General features: G+C 42.9%; 1 protein-coding gene across 1 annotated transcript in view; it reads left to right on the forward strand.

Annotated features, from left to right (window-relative positions):
- The first annotated feature begins 4,501 nt into the window (after positions 1 to 4,501).
- Positions 4,502 to 15,386, forward strand: part of GJC1 (gap junction protein gamma 1) — a 31,723-nt gene continuing 20,838 nt past the window's right edge. The window contains exon 1 of the mRNA XM_065897011.1: positions 4,502 to 4,685. The gene's annotated coding sequence lies outside the window, so the exon portion shown is untranslated. The remainder of the gene's footprint in view (positions 4,686 to 15,386) is intronic.

Consider the following 15,386-nt stretch of genomic DNA (forward strand, 5'->3'; position numbering starts at 1 on the left):
TTGCTCCAGAGGAGTTGAAATGTTTTGCTGAAGTTCTTGTGTTGGGTGCTTTTGAATACCCAAATTACCCGAAGCGCACTATGGGAGGGAACTAATGTCCTGAGAGCCTACAAGATTTAGGGTACTTCATATATTTAATCTTCACAACAGCCCCAACTGGTAGATATCATTATCCCCATTTTATCGATGAGGAAACCGAGGCTGAGAGAGGTTAAGCAACAGCCATATCACACAGCAGGTAAATGGCTGCACTACCCAGCCAATAATGATAACCACTACAGGGAATTCCCTGGTGGTCCAGTGGTTAGGACTCCGTGCTCTCACTGCCAACGGCCTGGGGTCGATCCCTGGGGTCGATCCCTGGGGTCGATCCCTGGTCGGGGAACTAAGATCCTGCACGCTGCATGGTGCGGCCAAAAAAAAGAAAAAGAAAAAAATGATAACCACTATAGACCACTTTACAATGAAAAATTAACATATGACAATGTGATTTCCTGTACATTTCATCACATTCTCACACCATCTTAGAAATACACATAAATGAAAGCACACAGCTGGGCAGAGCAGACCTCTGAACCCAGGGCTTCCAGACACTCGAGGACTGCACACCCACCGCACTGCCTCTCACCAAGGCAGGGTAGGTCCTGAGCCAGCGCACTGTTTGTTTGTTTTTTTAATTTTTATTGGTGTATGGTTGCTTTACAATGTTGTGTTAGTTTCTACTGTACAGCAAAGTGAATCAGCTATAAGTATACACATATCCCCTCTTTTTTGGATTTCCTTCCCATTTAGGTCACCAGAGAGCACTGAGTAGAGTTCCCTGTGCTACACAGTAGGTTCTCATTAGTTATGTATTTTATACATAGTATCAATAGTGTATGTCAGTCCCAGTCTCCCAATTCATCCTTCCCCCCGACTGTGTTCTGAGCGTGTCCAGAAGCCCTTGTTTGTGGGTGGTGCCAGAGGAGGTCTCTTCATCTCCCATACCCTTCTCCCCACCCCTAATACCTGAGCATACTTTACCTACCCTTCATTTGCAAGTAAATTGACCTTAACTTGAAATCCAGCATTAAATACACAAGAAACAGCTAGCTGGGCTCTGGGAAACACTGGGGGGAGTCATCTTACTGTTCCTTCTATACTACTTGCATTACCTATTCCAAAAAATCTGCTTCAAACAACATCCCTGTGGCAGGGAGGAGCAGTATAATGTGTCTCACAGGTTAACTGAAACTGCTGGGGATTATGGGGGCAGGGGGTTGTGCTACTAACACCCCCCGCCCAATAGCACAAGTAATCAAGAACTTCTTATCCAGCCAGGCTGGGGCAAGCAGGGCTTCCTGTTGCCAACTGGGAGCTTTCCCAAATCCTACCTCTCTGGGCCTCTGCTCCCATCCCCCTGGACAGAAGAATCTGCTCCGAGTTTACCAGCCAAGTGGGGACCCTGGAAAATGTGTAATGGAAATAGTGACACACTGCAGCCTTCAAGTTGACCCTACAGTTTCCAAACCACAGAGCCCCAGGGCGACTCTCAAGTTCTCAAACTGGGTTTTGATTCTTTCCTGCCTGGGCCCCATGTGAATAAAAAGTGACATGGTTCTCACAGCACCCGGCTCTACCACTCCCTGCCAGAGGATGGAAACCAGACCCATTTCCCTGTTTGAAACTTGAGGCTTTTTTCCTTCCCTCCCGTAGCCTTTCTTATGTTAGCAATGGCAAGCCTTCCTTCACTCATGCACTCTGCATACACTTGCCAGGCTCCTACCGTGTGCTGGGCTGGGCTCAAGGAGCTGCGACACAGTGGCCCTGCCTTCAGGGAGCTCACGTTCTAGCAGTTGCCCTGGTTTGCTCCGGACCATGGTGAATGCCTGGACCTCTGGCTTAGGTTTCTGGCCTCAGCTTCCCCACCTGTAACTGGATTAAAGGATGTCAGTAGCTGGCAAGGTGACAGAGGAGCGGACGAAGAGTCCTGACTAGGAGACAGAGTCTTTGGCTACATTTCTGTTTTTTAAACTATCTGCAGTTAAAACAACTTAGCTTCCCTGGGTCTCATTTCCATCTTTATTTTTAAAAAATTATTTATTTCTTAAATTTATTGGCTGCATTGGGTCTTAGTTGCTGCGCGTACGCTTCTCATTGTGGTGGCTTCTCTTGTTGCAGAGTACGGGCTCTAGAGCACAGGCTCAGTAGTTGTGGCACACGGGCTTTGTTGCTCCGCAGCATGTGGGATCTTCCCAGACCAGGGATCGAATCGTGTCCCCTGCATTGGCAGGCGGACTCTTAACCCGGGAAGCACATCATTTCCATCTTTAAAAGGTTGCTCTTGGAAATTCCCTAGCAGTCCAGTGATTAGGACTCCACACTTCCTGGCAGGTTCATCCATGAATTTATAGGAAAATAATACCCAATAAACATTTGAGTATATATATATATATAAATAAAATATATATACATATTATTTATATATAATACACAATACATATTTGTTTATAAATGTTATATATACATATATAACCAAATATTTTAAAGGTTTTTATTGAAGTCAACATGCCACAGAAAAGTGTACTATCACTATCAAAAGAGAACGGCTCAAATGTGGCAACTAAAGATACCTGTATATCGTGTATTCAGCATCCAGCTCAAGAACAGAACAGGAACAAGCCCCCAGAAGCCCCCTCAGGCTCCCTTCCGATAACTATCCTTACCCTAGGATAACCACTATCCTTACTTCTAACAGCACAGATTAGTTCTGCCCGTTTTTGAACTTTACATAAGTGGAAAGTCTTGTGAGATTCATCTATCTTGCTGCGTGTAATTGTAGATTACTCATTCTCATTGCTGCATAATGTACCATTGTCAGCATGTAACATTTTATCTACCCTTGCTATGGTTGATGGGCATTTTGGGTAGTTCCCAGTTTTTTGGCTATTACAAATAGTGCTGCCATGAATATTCTAGAACAAGTATTTTGTACACATTTCTGTGAAATTTCGGATTCACAGTGCATTCCCAGTTTCGGCTTTAGTAGACACCGCCAAAGAGTCTTCCAAAGTGATTTGTAGCGATTTACACTTGTACTAGCCATAGATGAGAGTTTTAATATTGTAGTCAGTATGGATGTTGTCTCCTGTGTCATCTTAGCTAACATGTTCTTTATTCCTGTTTTCACATATTTACAGGGTCTTCACACTTGTCATTTTAAATACATTTGTAGAGAGGTAACGTGATAATGGGGAGGGGACGGAGACTGGGGCATGGCAAGTATAGGGGGAAGATAATTTAAATACAGAGGCCAAGCAGCTAATGAAAATCATTCAAGCAGCTAAGTGGAGACAGCGCCTGCCCTGGATGGACAGATGTTACTCAGAAGTAACTGTCACGTGAAAAGAGAGGCTCAAAATGAGCAAAACTTTTGACTTTTTAGAGAGAAGTCAAAAAGACAGATTTTTAAAATGTGGCAACTAATTCATAATTTTGGAAAACATCATACTAGCCAAACAAAACATCTGTCAGTGGGCCAGATGCTCAGCCCTCAAGTTTTCAGCCACTTGACTGGCCATAAGGGCCTGGCTTTTCGTAGAGGGGGTGGGGTTGAACTGTAGCAAGTCACCTCACTAGTTAGAGTTTAATTTCCTCTGTGGTCAAAAGGGTAAAATGAAAACCTATCCTTCCGCATCATGATGGTCAATAAGATAATTCAGGAGCACTCTACAAAGTAAAGTATTCTCCCATCTCCTTAGTACGACTTCTGTTGTTATGCACAGACTCCCTCTACTTAAACCATTTGAGGAGTTTTCACATTCCTACGAGGCAATTCAAGGCTGGAGATTCCTATGCAAAGTCCTTTGAAAATGGGATCCTGCTGGGATGCAAGGGGTTAAGAGGAAATGGCCTATTAGGGTCTGGCTAATCGGAGAAGTCCAGGATTTCAAAAGTATCTAGAACAACACTAAAAGCCCAGAGGCCAAGGAATTCGGACGATTAACCCGACGGAGGCCAGTAGGATCCTTGAGTAATTGTAGAGCAGAACCTAGAACGGGGAATCAGCATCCCGCGTTACACGGGACCCAGGCCTTGGCGGAGTGCACAGAATACAACTCCGGGGCTCGTTGGACCAGCAACCCAGGATACCCAGGTAAGGCGTGTCCTCACTGCACCGTTAGTTGCCCGCTCGAAGTGAGGCACTGCCCACGGCGGAGTTCCTGTCCTGAGGATCAAGCTGGAGGAATGAACTGTCCGGGAGGCGAAGGCTGCGCCCACCCAGGGCCCAGACTCCACGCGCCTGGGTAGTTCCTACAAGCGCCGCGCCACTGCCCCGTCCGGGAGCGCGCGGACCCCACCGCGGAAAGTTGGACGCCCGCGCCTCCGCCCCCGCGCTCCGGACGCCCCCTCCTGCCACAGCTCCACGTGCAGCGTACCCCCGGCTCCCAGACCTCGGCGGGACACCCCCGCCCCGCCCCCACCGCGGCGCGCAGTGCGCAGGCGCCTCCCTGTGGCTCTGGGCGGCGGGAGCGGCTTTGGCCGCGGCCGGAGACTGAAGCGAAGGCGGCGGTGGAGGAGGAGGAGGAGGAGGAGAGATGACGGTGGCGGCGAAGGCGATGGCGACGCGGGGCACATGAGGCGGCGGCCGGCGGGACGGGCCGAGGCCCGGTGGAGGAGGCGGTTCCGGGGGACCCCGCCGGCAGGTGAGGGGCGGCCACAGGGCCGGCTGAGAGGCGGCGGGCCAGGGGCGGGGCCCGAGGGGGTGTGTGGGAGAACTTGTGGGGAGGCCCGAGAGGGGCAGGTGGGCCGGCGGAGAGTGAGGCGGGGGCAGGGGGGAGGGAGAGGACGCCACCGAGGGCTTCCCTCCGAGCCCGAAGGGGCGTCGCGACCCGCTGCCCCCGGCGCGCCCTCCCCCTTTGTCCCCAGGCGCGCGGTTCCCAAATTGGGAGGGAAAACGGCTCGGGGGTGGGCCGGGGCCGAGGATGCGGCGCCGGGTGGGCGGGGAGCCCGAAGGACCTGGGCTCGCTCTTGGGCGGTGCTCGCAACTCCTCGGGCTGTTAGGGGCGCAGGGCCGCGCCGGGGCTCTTCGCGGGCTGGTCTTTGTCTCCCGATGCTTGGCTCCTGACATCTCTCCGGGCGGCGTGCGGTTCGTCTGGCTCTTTCCTCTAACATCCCTGCCGGGACTTCTGTCTCCTTGAATGTTTGAGAGATTTAGTTCGCGGGCTGGTAGTGGGAGACGGGGAATGCAGTAGTCGCCTCTCGGTTAACACGTTTTCTTTACTTAAAATGATTTTTTTTTCCTCTTCGTGAAACTTCGGATGACTGGTGTGTTGTGGTTTTTTTCCTTCTGTCTCCAGATTCAAAATTACGAGAAGGCGCTAACGCTGTGATTGTGGCCAGTTGTGTGGTTGGCGGCTGCTTTTGGAGCTTTGAGTTGGAAAGATTTACATGATTGTGTGGTTTAGAATTGTTTGTTCTTTTTTTATTTCTTTTCTTTTTTTTTTTGCGACTGTTTCTAAGATTGGGATTACAGTTTCTTTGGGAAATGGGCAGTTTGGTTTTTACCATTTGAAGGAATTTTTGTTCGTTGAGAACCAGCAGTGTTACAGATTTCATTGTGCTCGAGCTTTATTTTGTTAGCATCGAGATTACTTTGTGGGATCGAATAAACCAAGTTAGAATAAGTTCTGGATAAGCGTTATCTTGTAGGCCTGATTAATCTAAAATTATTATACGTTCGTGTTGTGTATACGTTCCGGTGAAAGTGCTGTAAAAATCAAACTATAAATGAAAGGGATTTTAATTCCCTGATAAATGGAGTATATTAATATCTGTAGAAAAAAGGCTTCATAATGTAATTCAGGGATCAAATCCTTTACCCCTGGAAGAGGGCTTAGGTATTTTGCAGAATAAGAATGCAGAAAAATAAACTTAACTGCAGAGCTCCTGATTAAAAGTATGTGAATTGTGATTACATTTGATGTTTTTTTGTGTGTGTTTTATTTTTTGGATTTTAGCAGAGTTTTGTATATTGCAGTTGCTTTGGATTTCTTAAGTGCTATGTAATGGCAGAATTAAAGAAACATGAACTGTTCTGGGTAAAAGGTAAAAAGCTCTGGTAAACAAATCTGTGTCTTAGTTTTCACCAGATCTTTGTGAGCAGGGTGTTGTAGGCAAAGGACATTTTGAAGAGAATACATAGTGGTTATGTGAAAATTCTCCTTTTATTATTTGTCCTGATTTGTAATGGTTTGATACTATTTACTAATAATCGTAAACTGTTGTGCACTTTTCCAGAGCATTTCCAACATCCTTTCCAAAAGTCAACGCTTTTAGCTTCCTTTTAGGTTGTGTGACTTTTGAATTGGTTTTCTACTTGTGCTAGTAGCCACAATGCTCTTAAAAAGGAGCAAAGGACTCAGTAACTTTCTATTCAGTTCATGAAGGTTGAATTGAGTTTCAGTCTTTAATTGAAAGGATTTAAGAATTCTTCCCAGCTTTCTCCAGGTTACATCAACTAAATACGGATCCAGATAAGGAGTTCACCTGCGGGGGCGGGGAGAGGGGGGAGAGGGAGGGAAGATAGATGTGTTTGGTTTTTTTAATTGTGGGAAAATATATGTAACAAAATTTACCATCTTAACCATTAAAAAAAAAGGAAAAAAAAGAAAGGATTTAAGAAGTTAACATATCTTCAACATAATAATCTTACTTATAAATGCCGCTGTCTCTTAATCATTTTTACTCTTATTTCGTATTTGTATAAATTAGCCAAAGTGAAAGGATTCAGGGTGGGTCTCTGATTAGCTACACCCTCCCTCACCTCTAGCTTCAGGCTTACCTATCAATTCATTAATTGGGATCCTAGAATACAAAACATATAATTAAAATTCAGAGCATGACTTTCTTAATAAATACATAGTTTGTTCCATGACTTATTCAGTGCAAAGTGATGAGTTCCAAAAAAGCTGGGTTTTTTTAGTTCACATTTCAAAATAAATGAGGTGTTTTCCTTTATTTGTTTTGTTTTTAATATTAATCTTGATAGTTAAGTGCACCTGGAGGTATAATTACTTGTTTCTGAACTTGTGCTTTTCTTGTGGCCATAGAACATGTGTGGCTCCTATCCAAAATATCTAGTGAACATTTAGGCAGAGAAAGGATGGGTTTTTTGCTTTTGTAGACCACTTCTTTGAGAATACATATAAGAGATTTTGGTTGTTATCATTAACCTGAAGCTTACACATAGAAGACAGTTATGAACTGTTAATATCAGCAAAGTGTCAACAGTTGTTTTTCAAGCACACTACCGCAGCTGATGAATTTAGTTTGTGTGAAAGTAAGGACCTATTTGGTTAAGTCTGAGCATTGCTGTTTTCTACAGCCCTCAAGAAAGAATGAGGGACTTCCCTGGTGGTCCAATGGCTAAGACTCCGGGCTCCCAATGCAGGGGACCCGGGTTCGATCCGTGGTCAGGGAACTAGATCCCCCATGCTGCAACTAAAGATCTTGCATGCCCCAACTAAGACCTGGTGCAGCCAAATAAATAAATATTTAAAAAAGAGAAAGAAAGAAAGAATGAATGATCAGGGACTTCCTTGGTGGTCCAGTGGTTGAGACTCCGCGCTCCCAGTGCAGTGGGCCCGGGTTCCATTCCTGATCGGTGAACTAGATCCCGAATGCCGTAACTGAAAAAGAGCCCACGGGTCGCAACTAAGACCCGGAGCAGCCAAATTAATTAATTAATTATTCAAACTTATTTAAAAGAAAAAAAAGAATGATCAGTCAGTACTGGTTGGCATAGGGTAGTACATTCTTGAGTTTTGCAAGCATTGCAGTGGCTGACAGCACTTGGATTTACCATTCAGACCAGTGGAATGTGTTGCGCCATGGGGTTTTTTTACCATAAGACAAGGATGAGAGATCTTTATTTCTGTGGAATGAGTAGAACTCTCAGTTAAAGCCTGTTCTATGAGGCTATATATGCTGTAGCACTAGCTCAGTTTGGACAAAAGTGTTCTGGTGGCCATTCATTCAGTTAACTGTTTTTTCCATCAGGTACTTATGTTAAACACTGAACTGGGCTGAAGATTCAGTTCAAAGATGAATGTTATGTGGGCTTTGTTCTCAAAATGCTTACAGTTTAACACGGCGGTCCCAACCTTTTTGGCACCAGGGACTGGTTTCGTGGAAGACAATTTTCCACGGACGGACGGGGGTGGGGGTGGAGGTGGGGATGGTTTCAGGACGACTGAAGTGCGTTACATTTACTGTGCACTTTATTTCTATTATTATTACATTGTGATATATAGTGAAATATACAACTCACCATAATGCTGACAGGAGGCAGAGCTCAGGCGGTAATGTGAGCGATGGGGAGTGGCTGTAAATACAGATGAAGCTTCCCTCCCTTGCCTGCTGCTCATCTCCTGCTCTGCAGCCCAGTTACTAACAGGCCAGGGACAGGTATCAGTCCGTGGCCCAAGTGTTGGGGACCCCTGTTTTTTTTTTTTGGCTGTGTTGGGTCTTCGTTGCTGCACGAGGGCTTTCTCTAGTTGTGGCGAGTGGGGGCTACCCTTCGTTGCAGTGCGCGGGCTTCTCATTATGGTGGCTTCTCTTATTGCGGAGCATGGGCTCTAGGCATGTGGGCTTCAGTAGTTGTGGCACACGGGCTCAGTAGTTGTGGCTCGCGGGCTCTAGAGCGCAGGCTCAGTAGTTGTGGCGTCCAGGCTTACTTAGTTGCTCCGCAGCATGTGGGATCTTCCCGGACCAGGGCTCGAAACCCTGTCCCCTGCATTGACAGGCAGATTCTTAACCACTGCGCCACCAGGGAAGTCCAGATTTCAATTTTGGACCCCTGGTTTAACATGCTAAAAAGGTTTAGCAATCTGGAAATTATCTAAAAATCTTTGAAAGAAAAGAAATGTATAGGATTTCGGGGTTTTCATTTTTTCTCTACAGAAATGGAATAAACTCCACATCCCTATTTTCGACTAATCTCTTAATTGTATTTAAGTCTCAAATAGTTAGAAAAGTTTTCATCTACATCTTGGAAGGATTTATCAGTTTTGATGGAATTTATTGTTACTTAACTGAGTTACAGCATTCCTTTTGGGAATGTTCAGAGTAAAGTGGATCTAGACTCTTGTCTATTTATAGGGAATTCCCTTTGACTGATTCTTGAACCTTGGATTCCTAAGTGCCTAACTAGAGTAGGTGTTTATTTGGGTTCGAATTTTCCCTCCTCGATCTCTGGCTATTCCTTCAGGTCCCCTCCACCCCCAACCAGATCTTTAATTGATGGTCTTTCTCAGGTCTTGGTCCTTAGTCTTCCTCCCTTCTCACTCTAATCTTATCCATTCTGTGGTTTCAGTTCCCGTGTATATTTTGAATACAACCATTTTTTAATCTGTAGTTCAGACCCCTTTTCTGATCCAAGCTGCCTGCTCAATCAACAACTCCACTTAGATACTCAGAGGTATTTTTAATTGAGTTGCCCAGACTGAGCTCTTGATCTTGGCTCCAAACCTAGACCTTCTTCACTGTACTCAGTTTCATTAAGTGGCTCTATCAACAACTTACTGAGGCTAGATTCTTGCAGTTTCTCTCCACTCTAGTCTCCCCATCCTAGTCTAGGCCACCTTTTCCCAAGACGATTTTTTAAAAAAATTAATTTATTTGTTTATTTATTTTTGGCTGCATTGGATCTTAGTTGCTGGGCGCGGGCTTTCTCTAGATGTGGCAAGCGGGGGCTACTCTTCGTTGCAGTGCGTGGGTTTCTCACTGTGGTGGCTTCCCTTGTTGTGGAGCACGAGCTCTAGGCACGCGGGCTTCAGTAGTTGTGGCTCACGGGCTCTAGAGCTCAGGCTCAATAGTTGTGGCGCACGGGCAGAGTTGCTCCTCGGCATGTGGGATCTTCCTGGGCCAGGACTGGAACCCATGTCCCCAGCATGGGCAGGTGGATTCTTAACCACTGTGCCACCAGGGAAGTCCCGACAATTATTATAGTCAATTAAATTAATTAATTAGGCTGCATTGGGTCTTAGTTGTGGCATGCGGGATGCTTCATTGCAGCACACGGGCTTCTCTCTAGCACGAGGGCTCTCTAGTTGTGTTGTGCGGGCTCCAGAGTGCGCAGGCTTAGTTGCCCCACGTTACGCGGGATCTTAGTTCCCTGACCAGGGATTGAACCGCGTCCCCTGCACTGCAAGGTGGACTCTTAACCACTGGACCACCAGGGAAGTCCCTATTATAGGTCAATTTTAAATGGTCCTTCCTCGTTCACTCTTGTTTCAAAATAAATAATAATAATACAATATTATCAGTACGGTTGAAGTCTTCTCTGTTTCCCTACCTGATTGCACCCCCATACCCCAAACAACCACTGTTGTAGGCGTCCTTCCCAGAGGTAATCACCAACTTGAATTTATTATTCTCTTGCATTTCTTTGTACTTTTACTATGTATTATATACGCCTAAGCAATATACCCTCTTGTACTCTTCTCACAGCAGCTAAAATTATCTTTAAAAAAAATTTAATCGAGTCACTTACCTGAAAACTTCTGTTGTTTTCCCTTCGCTCTTCATTTAACATGATGTGATCTGGCCTTGCCTGCTTCTCGAGCATCGTTTCTTTTTACTTGCTTTCTTGGTATATATGGCCTAGCCATACTGATCTTTTCTTTTCCCCCCATTCCCTGAAGGTTCAAAGCTCACCCTGCAGTCTTTGTACATGCTGTAGCTAATCCCTCTGCCTGGAAGGCAGCTCTTCATTCTTCAGAATTTGCTTAAATATCACTTCTGAAGAAAAACCTTCTCTGATTCTCCTATATTAGATTAGGGACCCCTATAATACACTCTTATAGCACCCTGCACTTCCCTTCTGTAGGATAGATCACAGTTTTAATTAATTTAATTATTTGTATAATACCTGTGTCACCATTAGACTATACCCCGCCCCATCCCCTGCCCCCCGCCATGCCCTGGCTTGAGGGATTTTAGTTCCCTGACCAGGGACTGAACCCCAGGCCCGGCAGTGAAAGTGCCGAGTCCTAACCACTGGACCACCAGGGAATTCCCAGACTATACTTTATATTCCATAAGGATGGCCAGTATCCCCAGCCACCCAGCTCATAGTTCATTTAGGTATTCAGCAATTATTTGGATGTTTACTAATTTCTTTTTTATTTGTAGTTATTGATGGTAATGAAGTAACTTCTGACAAAGCTTTTGTTCTGACTAGAAGCCTTATTATTGTATTTTGTTTTTTGTATTTTTGGTCTTACATGCCAATACAGTGCTAGGTCTTCAGTAAATACTTACTGATGTGAACTTACTGGTAGCCATGGCCTGATCAGTCTTCAGGAGTTTTTTTTTTTTTTAACTTTATATTGGAGTATAGCTGATTAACAATGTTGTGATAGTTTCAGGTGCATAGCAAAGGGGCTCAGCCATACATATACACGTATCCATTCTCCCCCAAACTCCTCTCCCATCCAGGCTGCCACATAACACTGAGCAGAGTTCCCTGTGCTACACAGTAGGACCTTGTTGATTATCCGTTTTAAATATAGCAGTGTGTACATGTAGATCCCAAACTCCCTAACTATTGCTTTCCCCCATCCTTCCCCTCTGGTAACCATAAGTTCATTCTCTAAGTCTGTGAGTCTGTTTCTGTTTTATAAATAAGTTCATTTGTATCATTTCTTTTTAGATTCCGCATATAAGGGATATGATATTTCTCTTTCTTTGTCTGACTTACTTCACTCAGTATGACAATCTCTAGGTCCATCCATGTTGCCGCACTGCAAGGCTTATGGGATCTTAGTTCCCTGACAGGGGATTGAACCCAGGCCCTCGGCAGTGAGAGTGTGGAGTCCTAACCGTTGGACCACCAGGGAATTCGCTTCAGCAGTTTTAATAGACCAGAAATACAATGATCACTTATGGTGTGGTATACACAGTGGAGACTCTTGTCTCCCAGGAAGATAATCGCAGCTAGGCTTAGGCAGGCTATCAGATGGAATAAAGAAATTGCTACCAGATGGAATAAAGAAATTGAAGATTAGTTTTTTTTCTTTGATATACTGTACCTAGTTCTAATTTTAATTTCTCCCAATTTGGTGGGCCAAGAGTCAGTATAATTTATGTCCCAAGAAACCTGGCTATATTATGCAGTTATACATTAAGGCTGACATCGACAGTTTGAGTATTTCACTTCACTGACAAAATTTTTTTTTGAAATAGGTATACATAATACAAAAATCAAAAGGTATGAAAGGATGTACAGTGAAAAATAAGTCTTCTGGGGCTTCCCTGGTGGCACAGTGGTTGGGAATCTGCCTGCCAATGCAGGGGACACGGGTTCGAGCAGCTAGGCCCGTGAGCCACAGCTACTGAGCCCACATGCCACAACTACTGAAGCCCGTGCTCCTAGGGCCCATGCTTTGCAACAAGAGAAGCCACCGCAATGAGAAGCCCACACAGCGCAACGAAGAGTAGCCCCCACTCACCACAGCTAGAGAAAGACCATGGGCAGCAATGAAGACCCAATGCAGCCAAAAACAAACAAACAAATAATATGTTTAAAAAAAAGTAAGTCTTCCTTTATTCTCTTCTCAGTCACTCAGTTTTCTTTTCTCTGCTGAAGCAATTACTGTTTGCTTTTTTTGTGAATTCTTCTACAGATATCCATATATTCAGTATCCCCTACCCCCCAACGTACATAAATGGTAGAATACTCTACACACTGTTCTGTACGCTGCATTTTTCATTAATATATCTTAGTTTGTTTCATATCATTGCAGATAGAGCTCTTTTTTTTTTTTGACTACTAGATGTTCTGTAATTTGTTTACCCAGTCCCGTACTGATAGACTTTAAATTGTTTACAGCCCATTATCAGCAGTACTGCAATGAATATTCTTGTACATTATTTTGTATGTCTGAACATTTCATTAGATAAGTGTTGAGCACTGGAATCGCTGGATCAGAATACATCTACATTTTCAATTTTGATGGATAGTTCCACATTGTCTTTTATAGAAGCTTACCATTTTACCCCATCACTTCCAGTAGAGCACAAAGAATGCCTCTTTATATATACACCCTTCCTTCTTGCTGATCTGTTATCAGTTTTTAAATTTTTTCCAATTGGATAAATGAAAAAGTAGTATATTGGTATAGTTTTGTTTTTTTTTTGTTTTGTTTTGTTTTGTTTTGTTTTTTGCCGTGCGCGGGCCTCTCACTGTTGTGGCCTCTCCCGTTGCGGAGCACAGGCTCTGGACGCGCAGGCCCGGCAGCCATGGCTCACAGGCCCAGCCGCTCCGCGGCATGTGGGATCTTCCCGGACCGGGGCACGAACCCTTGTCCCCTGCATCGGCAGGCGGACTCTCAACCACTGCGCCACCAGGGAAGCCCTATTGGTATAGTTTTAATTTGTAAATCTTTAATTACAAGTGATATTGAATATCTTTTCATACGGTATTAAAAGCCATTTATATTTTTCTGAGAACTCTCTTCTTTGCACTTTTTTTTAAATTGAAGTATAGTTGAGGACCTTGTTTATCTGTTTTATATATAATAGTTTGTATCTGCTAATCTGAAACTCTTGGTTTATCCCTCCCCCCTTCCCCTTTGGTAACCGTAAGTTTGTTTTCTGTGTCTGCATTGCACATTTCTATTGAGTGTTTTGTGTTTTTTTTAATGATCTGCTGGAACGCTTTATGTGTTAAGAGAACTTAGCCTTTTATTCTAAGAATTGCAAATAATTTTAAGCATTTAGTGTATCTTTTGAGTTGTTTATAGTATTTTTTTGCTTTCTAGAAATTATATTTTATATAATTGAATTTGTCATTTCTTTCATTTGGCCTCTAGGTTTTGTGTCATTTTAGAAAAGTTTTCACTAAGATTATTAAGAAAAAATGTTCATGTTTTCATCTAACTTATTGTATTGTTTTTAATTTAAAATCTTTGATTCATCTGGAATTTAAAGATCCAACTTTAATTTTTTTCTAGATAGTTATCCATGGTAGTTCAATATCATTTATTGAATATTCCATGTTTTTTCCATTAGTTTGAAATGCCATCTTTATCATACATTAAATTCTCAGATGTATTTGGATCTTCTGGACTTTCTATTCTGTTCTAGTTTGTTAATCGTTTTGCCAGTTCCACATTTTAAAATTATTACAACTTTATAATATATATTGAGAGAAGTTTGTATGCCCTCATTTCTCTTTCTGAAATTTCCCAACCATTCTTACTATTTAATTTTACACATTAAATTTAGAATTAGTTTGTCTGGTTCCAAAGAAATCCTATTGGCATTTTTAGAAATCAAGATTGCATTAAATTTAGATTAATTTGGGAAGAATTAATATTTTTATGATGGCTATCATATCCAAGAACATAGAATGCTTTAAGTCTTTAACGTATTTTACGCATTTAAGTCTTTTGTGTTCCTCGGCAGTATTTTCCTGGGTATTATGTTTCTTGTGAGGCTTATTCCTAAGTTTTTTTCATCTATTTGTTGCTGTTTTAAATGGAATCTTTTCTTTAGTTATATTAATTGTATATCACTGTCAGTTTTTTCAGTGACCTTCTGTTTGGTCTTAAAATAAAATTAAATACTAAACCTACATGGTATAGGTAAACGATCAGTAGGTCTTGAGTTGTATTCTAGGCTTTACAGCTAATTAGTTGTGTGATCTTAAGCAAGTCATCATGATCTTTAGTATTCTCTTCAGTAAAATAAGGATATTAATGTCATACTATGGTGTCAGACAATGGGCCACTGCAGAATAGTTGAAGGATGACCTCAGAATCCATGCAAGTATTATCTGTGAAGTGTATAAGTAATGTCTTACAGATACGTATAACCTTTTCAAATGTATATGTGAGTGATGTTATGATACATAAACTGCAGATTTATTTTTAAACTTTACCAGTGTACGTGTTTTCTCCAAAGATAGATAATAAATGTATAACCACTATTATGTAGTGGAAAATCTTTTGCAGTTACATAAAGGTCCTCAGACTCTAGAAATTGGAGACTACTACTAGCGTAGCCAATCTCTTAACATTTCTTTTACCGTTGATACAGTGTGTGAACCTATGAAACCGTAAGTGTGTTTGTGGAAGATTTGGGTGATAAAGGTGCTTGCTTTGTTTGTTTGTTTCTTAAGATAATGATTTTTAAGCTTATAATGTCAGAAATGTTAATTATTCTATTTTTAAAAGACCTGACTGACTAGCCTATCTGGATTTGTACAGAAAATGATTTAGTGAGAGAAGCCATATAGTACTTTCTGAAAGGGAATTTGTTTGCTTGTCTAACTCAAATAGTTTTCTTTGATCTCACATTCCAGTTCAGTACTAGATGTTCATGTTATTCAGAGTGAAAGC

This window comes from Phocoena phocoena, chromosome 19, assembly GCF_963924675.1.
Source record: "Phocoena phocoena chromosome 19, mPhoPho1.1, whole genome shotgun sequence".
Taxonomy (NCBI): Eukaryota; Metazoa; Chordata; class Mammalia; order Artiodactyla; family Phocoenidae; genus Phocoena; species Phocoena phocoena.